Raw genomic sequence first — 7113 nt, 5'->3', positions numbered from 1 at the left:
CTGAGAGGTAGCCGGTAAGTTCGATTTGTGGAGATCTCAACGTTGGCGATCCGGCTTCAAATCAGACACGATTCGAACCCTGCAACCGTTACACCACCGCTCCGTTGGTTATCAACCAAGCACAACTTGATTGACCTCGCCAAGAAGGCTTTTCCTGCAAGCGAATCGAAGAGCACAAGCAAGAAGGTAAAACACGCAATCTGAAATTGCAAATATGAATGACGCGAATATCAATAGAGGGTTCAAGAACTCGGTTCCAAAGGACTAATCGACACAGTGGAGGAGATCAAGAACGGGGGCCCTGGATCACTGTAAAAGGATTTGTCACCACAGTTACAATGAACGATTCAGTTTCTCGATGGAAAACTAAACTCTAAACAAAACCCAATTGTGTAGCAGCGGCGGCGGCTGTGTTTATAGTCTAAGACTCGACCTAGGGTTGGGGACGGCCAGGGGTTGGGCGCCCACAACTTGGGCTTAAGGCCCGACACGATACATGGCCAAGTTGGCCCAAACAGGTGACGCAGCACCTTGTCGTGGTCACACAGAATGATCCACGGACCTTCTGGAGCTGGGACCAGATCCAAAACGACGGCGTCGTCGTCCCCTTTCCAACGCATCCAAGAACGGCCCGTTTCGACGTCGTATGAGGAAGTTATGACCGAAACAGTGACGACGTGTCTGCTGAATCCGAGGGTGACGTGGCAGCTGAGTTGGAAACGAATTGCAACTTGGGAAAGACCATGGCGTCGGTGTGTCCAGCATGGCGATGTCCTCATCATCCTCCCCTTCTTGAATTGGAGTCGTCCTCGACTCCATCTTGGTGATGTCCTCATCATCCCCTCCTTGTAGAATTGGAGTCGTCCTCGACTCCATCCCATCATCAGCGAACTCCTGCAAAAGATTAGTGACAGCAGGCAATGCACCAGACATAAAAGGTTGACAAAACATAGTATAACATGGTGCATCAGGATTATCACATAACTCAGCAGCAGAAGGAGTTGTAGCAAGAAAAGCACCTCCTTTTAACTTAATCCCATTATTTTTAGCAATGTTTGTTGGAGGTTTATTTTTGATCTCATTAGCATGTTTAATAATATCCGTAGGAGACAAAGGCAGCAATGTAATTTTCTTGTCCTTATGTATGATAGTGTATGTATTAGTTCTACCATGGTGTAAAGCATCATTATCAAATTCCCATGGGCGACCTAACAAAATGGAACAAGCTTGCATAGGGACAACATCAAAATCAGCAGTATCATGATAAGAGCCTGTGAAAAAGCTAATGCGTGCTGATTTAGTTACCTTAGTCTTACCACTATTATTGAACCATTGAAGTTTATATGGATACGAATGTTGTCGTGTGGTCAACCCAAGCTTGTCAACCAAATCTGAACTCACCAAGTTGTTGCAACTCCCGCTATCAATGATAGTGAGAACACGACAACCCTGCACAATGAGATACATGTGGAACAAATTGTGGCGTTGGATCTTCATCTCTTCTTCATGTCCCACACGTGTACTCAACACACGCTGCACAAGAAGGCTAGGGTAGTCCGCGGCAGCAGCCACGGAGTCAATGGTGATGGTCTCCTTGTCTTGATCGTCCTCGGTGGGATCTGCATCAATGTTAGCAGCAAGGGCTAAATCATCTTCAACATCACTAGCACTTACATATCCATCCTCGGTAGCAATGAAAGCGCGACGACTGGGGCACTCCTTCATGACATGTCCCATGCCTTTGCATCGGTGGCAAATGATTTTAGAGCTGGACGAGGAGGAGCTAGTAGAAGCACCCGGAGTTCCACCTTTCTTCAGCTGTGGAAACTGCACATTAGACAATTTACTTACCCCGGAAGGAAATGGAGGTGTAGATGGCTGTGGTGCAACAGGAAGCTTGGGCGTCTCCGGCTCGGAACGCTGCTGAAAATTCCTCCCATTGTGAGACCTGAAAGGCTGGTGTTGTTTGCGTCCCTGTACTTCTCGTTCTGCCTTAATAGCAAGATGATACAATTGGGAAAAATTGCGCCATTCTTTGTAATCAAGTATGTTCTGTATATCATGGTTTAAACCACCAAAAAATCTAGCACTAGCATCATCATCATCTTCATTTATACCACAACGTGCTAAGCCAATAAGCAATTCTTGATAGTATGCTTCCACTCCTTTATCACCTTGTTTTAAAGTTTGTAGTTTCAAGCGTAAATCACGTTGGTAATAAGGAGGAACAAAACGAGATTTCATACGTTGCTTTAAAACATTCCAAGTTTGAGGCACAGCAGCAGCATTATTAGCATTGCAAAGATCACTCCACCAGAACAAAGCAAAATTAGTAAACTCACTAGTAGCAAGTCTAACTCTATGCTCAGGAGGAACATTATGAGAATCAAATTTTTGTTGAACAGCAAGCTCCCAATCTAAATATGCCTCTGGATCAACATTACCAGCAAAAGGAGGTAGACTAAATTTAATTTTAGCAAAAGGATCATTATTACCATGATTATTACCTCCCATGCCGCGACGATTGAAGTTGAGGCGGCGACGGGCACCACCGTCAGCATACGCATCTTCATCACCAAAAGCATCCGCATCTTCATCATCAGCACGATAAGGCGGAGGACGTTGCTCAATCTGTTCAATGCGGGTGACCAGATTGTTCACGTTGCGCGTCAGCTCGGTCATAAGATTGCGTTGTTCAGTCATGAACGTTGCAAGCTCGCCTTGGACACGCACTCATTGAAGTCCGTCGGAGTTCCTGCCATGGTTAGAAGATAGAAAAAGACAACACCAAAGTATTATCCCTATCAACTAAAAGGAAACAAGTGGTGGTGATGGTGGTGAAAGTGGAATGCAAAATCACAAGCGGCTTACCACCGTCTTGCCTGTATTCTTACCAACGCCAAACAGGAGCAAAACCAAAGTGGCGAAGCAATCTGTTGTCGAGCGTGGGTAACAGTTGCAAGATGAACCTGTGCTGACAGAAGAATATGTGGAGCTATGGGTAGGCACACAATATGACAGCAAGGATTAGCAATTAACGAGTGCAGAGTAATGATTGTTCAATCTGGATCACAGGTGCTGGCTAAGACGTGACGAGACGTAGCGCAACAAGGTGAAAACAAAGGACGATCGAAAGAACTCACGGAACAAGCAAATAGCCCGGATTTCGCCTTTTTCCTGAATTTTTCCCCGGATTTTTCCAAAAGGCACTAGTAGGAAACAAAATTTTTTTTTCTTACTATTTTTTTATACTTTTCTCTGAACAAGGATCACAAAAGATGCAACCACAAAAATTGGCACCTACAACTGAGGTGGGATGTGGTCTACAGAAATTCAGCACGTTCTCTGAAAAGCGTGCAAAAACTTTGACAATTTTTTTTCTTTATTTTCCTGAATTTTTTTGGCAATTTTGACGAAACCAAACAGGGCGAAAAGTTGCTCAAAAAATTTCAGATTTTTCTGATAAACGAGCGAAAAGTTATGCCTGTTTTACCGAAGGTATCTCAAGGTATGTTTTCCGGGAGGCACAACACGGCGGCGGCAGTTAGGGCAAAGCGTCCCTAAACTCTAACACCGATCACAGCAGTAGGTATGCGCCTGATGATGTAAGGAGGGCTGCGATGCAGGCAAAATAAGAGCGGCTGGCAACCTATCTAGGGTTTGCGCGGCGGCGAGAAGTTACACAAGGCGGCTAGCGGGGCAAGTCGAGTAATGTGGTGGCTTCGACTTGTTGTGTGGGAACGGTGGATGGGATAGCGGCGGAAAACAAAATCACAGCAACGGGCGATTGAACTACGACCACGAACACAATCCTAAACCAGCAACAAGACTCGACCACGGACACAAACTCAACAACACGAATCTGAAACGAAATTGCAAAGGCACAAAGGGCGATAGGACAGCGGAAATTGAAATATTTTTGGGCTTTTTGTGGACTCTAGGTAATGAACAAATATGAATCTAAGGCAAACGAGATTATACCTCGCGGTAAACCTGAAATCTCTGATACCAATTGATAAGTACAGGCCCGATCTTCCGAGAGGTAGCCGGTAAGTTCGATTTGTGGAGATCTCGACGTTGGCGATCCGGCTTCAAATCAGACACGATTCGAACCCTGCAACCGTTACACCACCGCTCCGTTGGTTATCAACCAAGCACAACTTGATTGACCTCGCCAAGAAGGCTTTTCCTGCAAGTGAATCGAAGAGCACAAGCAAGAAGGTAAAACACGCAATCTGAAATTGCAAATATGAATGACGCGAATATCAATAGAGGGTTCAAGAACTCGGTTCCAAAGGACTAATCGACATAGTGGAGGAGATCAAGAACGGGGGCCCTGGATCACTGTAAAAGGATTTGTCACCACAGTTACAATGAACGATTCAGTTTCTCGATGGAAAACTAAACTCTAAACAAAACCCAATTGTGTAGCAGCGGCGGCGGCTGTGTTTATAGTCTAAGACTCGACCTAGGGTTGGGGACGGCCAGGGGTTGGGCGCCCACAACTTGGGCTTAAGGCCCGACACGATACATGGCCAAGTTGGCCCAAACAGGTGACGCAGCACCTTGTCGTGGTCACACAGAATGATCCACGGACCTTCTGGAGCTGGGACCAGATCCAAAACGACGGCGTCGTCGTCCCCTTTCCAACGCATCCAAGAACGGCCCGTTTCGACGTCGTATGAGGAAGTTATGACCGAAACAGTGACGACGTGTCTGCTGAATCCGAGGGTGACGTGGCAGCTGAGTTGGAAACGAATTGCAACTTGGGAAAGACCATGGCGTCGGTGTGTCCAGCATGGCGATGTCCTCATCATGTATGGACTTGGACAATTTCATCATCGGCAAAACAAAGAAGAAGAGAGGGGAGATTTGGCAAAAAAAACCAATAGCTACTTAGCAAACATAGTGCAATAGCTAATGGCAAAAGACAGGACAACAAGTCCTAGGCGAGTCCTGGGAGATTTGGCAAAAAAGCAACAGCAGCCACTTAGGAGTAGCAAGTAGTAAGACGAGTAGTAGGAGTAGTAAGAGGAGGAGGAGTAGGAGTAGTAAGAGCAGTGGAGTAGTAGTAAGAGTAGTAGTGTAAGAGTAGTGAAGTAGTAGTAAGAGTAAGAGTATAAAGTAGTAGCAAGGACAACTTAAGTATTAGTTAAGTAGTAGTATAGAGTAGCAGCAGCAGTTAAGTAGTATAGAGTAGTAGTAGTATAGAGTAGTGGCAGTAGTTATGTAGTAGTAATAGTATAGAAAAGTTGAGAGTAGTAGAGATAGTAGAGTAGAGTAGAGGAGTAGTAGTAAAAGTAGTAGAGTAGAGTAGTAGTAGTAGTAGTAGTAGTAGTAAAAAAGCAGCAGCAGTTAGTATAGGAGTAGGAGTAGAGCAGTAGTAGTAGTATAGAGAGTAGTAGTAGTATAGAGTAGCAGCAGCAGTAGTAGTAGTATAGAGTAGCACCAGCAGTTAGTATTGGAGTAGGAGTAGAGCAGTAGTAGTAGTTTAGAGAGTAGTACGAGTAAGAGTAGTGAAGTAGTAGTAAGAGTAAGAGTAAGAGTACAGACTAGTAGGAAGGACAGCTTAAGTAGTAGTTAAGTATTAGTAGCAGTAGTACTAAGGATTTGATATTGACGACCACTGCTAGTAAGCATCAAGACAGTGACAACCACTGCTAGTAAGCATCAAGACAGTGACAACCACTGGCATGTGCTAAAAGTAGTAAGCATCAAGACAGTTACAGAGTGGCATGTGCTAAAAGTAGTAAGCATCAAGACAGTTGAAAGTATGCAGTGTAAGTGCCATGGAGCCCAATCAAAACCAAACACAAAACATAGAACAAAATGCAAATAAGAAATAACATGTGTACTTGCTGCTAGAAATTTCATGTTCATCACCAGCACCATGTAAAAAAATCCTAGAAACTGCATTCTTAATTTCTAATCCGTTGACAAATTGATATCCCGATACCTAAATTTTTGACACTGCCACTCAGCGTTATTTAAAGCTTAACGAAAGCCCAAGATCCGAGGCTGGTGATACCAGCTTACAATTGGAGCATAGAGTTTAACTCGACTCTCAACACGACTTAACCGAACTCTAAACTGCACAAGAGGTGTTATCCTCGGCGACATACAAATAATGAGTTAGCAGAGCAAGTTCTGATCTGAAGCAGCTAGTGTTGAAGTTTTTTATCGAATAATCAGTAAGGCTAACGGTGGAAGAAATATCTAACGGTAGAACAGATGTAATTTTATCCAATTTGTTTTCCATTTGCATTCCACAATCCAAAAGCTGAGAGTTTTGTTCAGCAGTAATGTAATGTCAAAGAATGCTTCAGCTATTCACACTGAAACCCACAAGTCCAGCAAGCAAAACTTGGGAGCTACGAGCCTCCGACAGCATAAAGGATACAAAGTTCCTAAGTAAAATCATGCAGTAATACAATAGCAAGTTGTCGTGGTTCTGATGTCTTTCATCTCACAACTCAATTACCAAATTTTCCACAAGATTAACTTAATCAATTTCTCCTAAAAATCAACTTAAGAGAAGTGACTCCCAAAGGTCTGGTTTGCAAAACCCAGAGGCATAGTTTCTTTTTTTAGTTATTAACATATATGAATATAAGACCCGTCGACTGGGATTACCAAGTCCTACGGGGTCAACTGAGATTTTCAAGGCATCAGGGAGCCAACTGGGATCGACACAGCGAGCCATAGAGGAGGATAATCGAACAGTGATCACAGCATCGGCAGGCCGCAGCAAAACAAACACAGCACGAAACTAACTGTACAGACGCAGACAGTAATATTAATGAAACCAGCAGCCACGATAGAGAAATGATGGTGAGATCTCGCCGCACGAAACGTAGAGCGACTGGGGTTTACTCACCGAGGAACGAAGAGATCAGTCACTGGATCTCAAGCTGCTGTTGACCCCGTGCAGCCCCGACAGAGGAAGGTTTTGGCAGGGGCGACCAAGGAAGGCAGGAGCACCGTCTCTGAGTTCCGTCGCTGGGGCCAGGGGCCGGGTGCCTGGGGTCGGGTGCGGGACCGGCGGCGTGGCCGGTGGCGGAAACCCTAGGGGCGTAGGGGCGGGCGCCGGGGGCCGGGTGCAGGACGCCGGGG

This window comes from Miscanthus floridulus, chromosome 9 (genome assembly GCF_019320115.1).
Source record: "Miscanthus floridulus cultivar M001 chromosome 9, ASM1932011v1, whole genome shotgun sequence".
In the NCBI taxonomy this organism is placed as follows: Eukaryota; Viridiplantae; Streptophyta; class Magnoliopsida; order Poales; family Poaceae; genus Miscanthus; species Miscanthus floridulus.
This window is presented reverse-complemented; position numbering follows the sequence as displayed.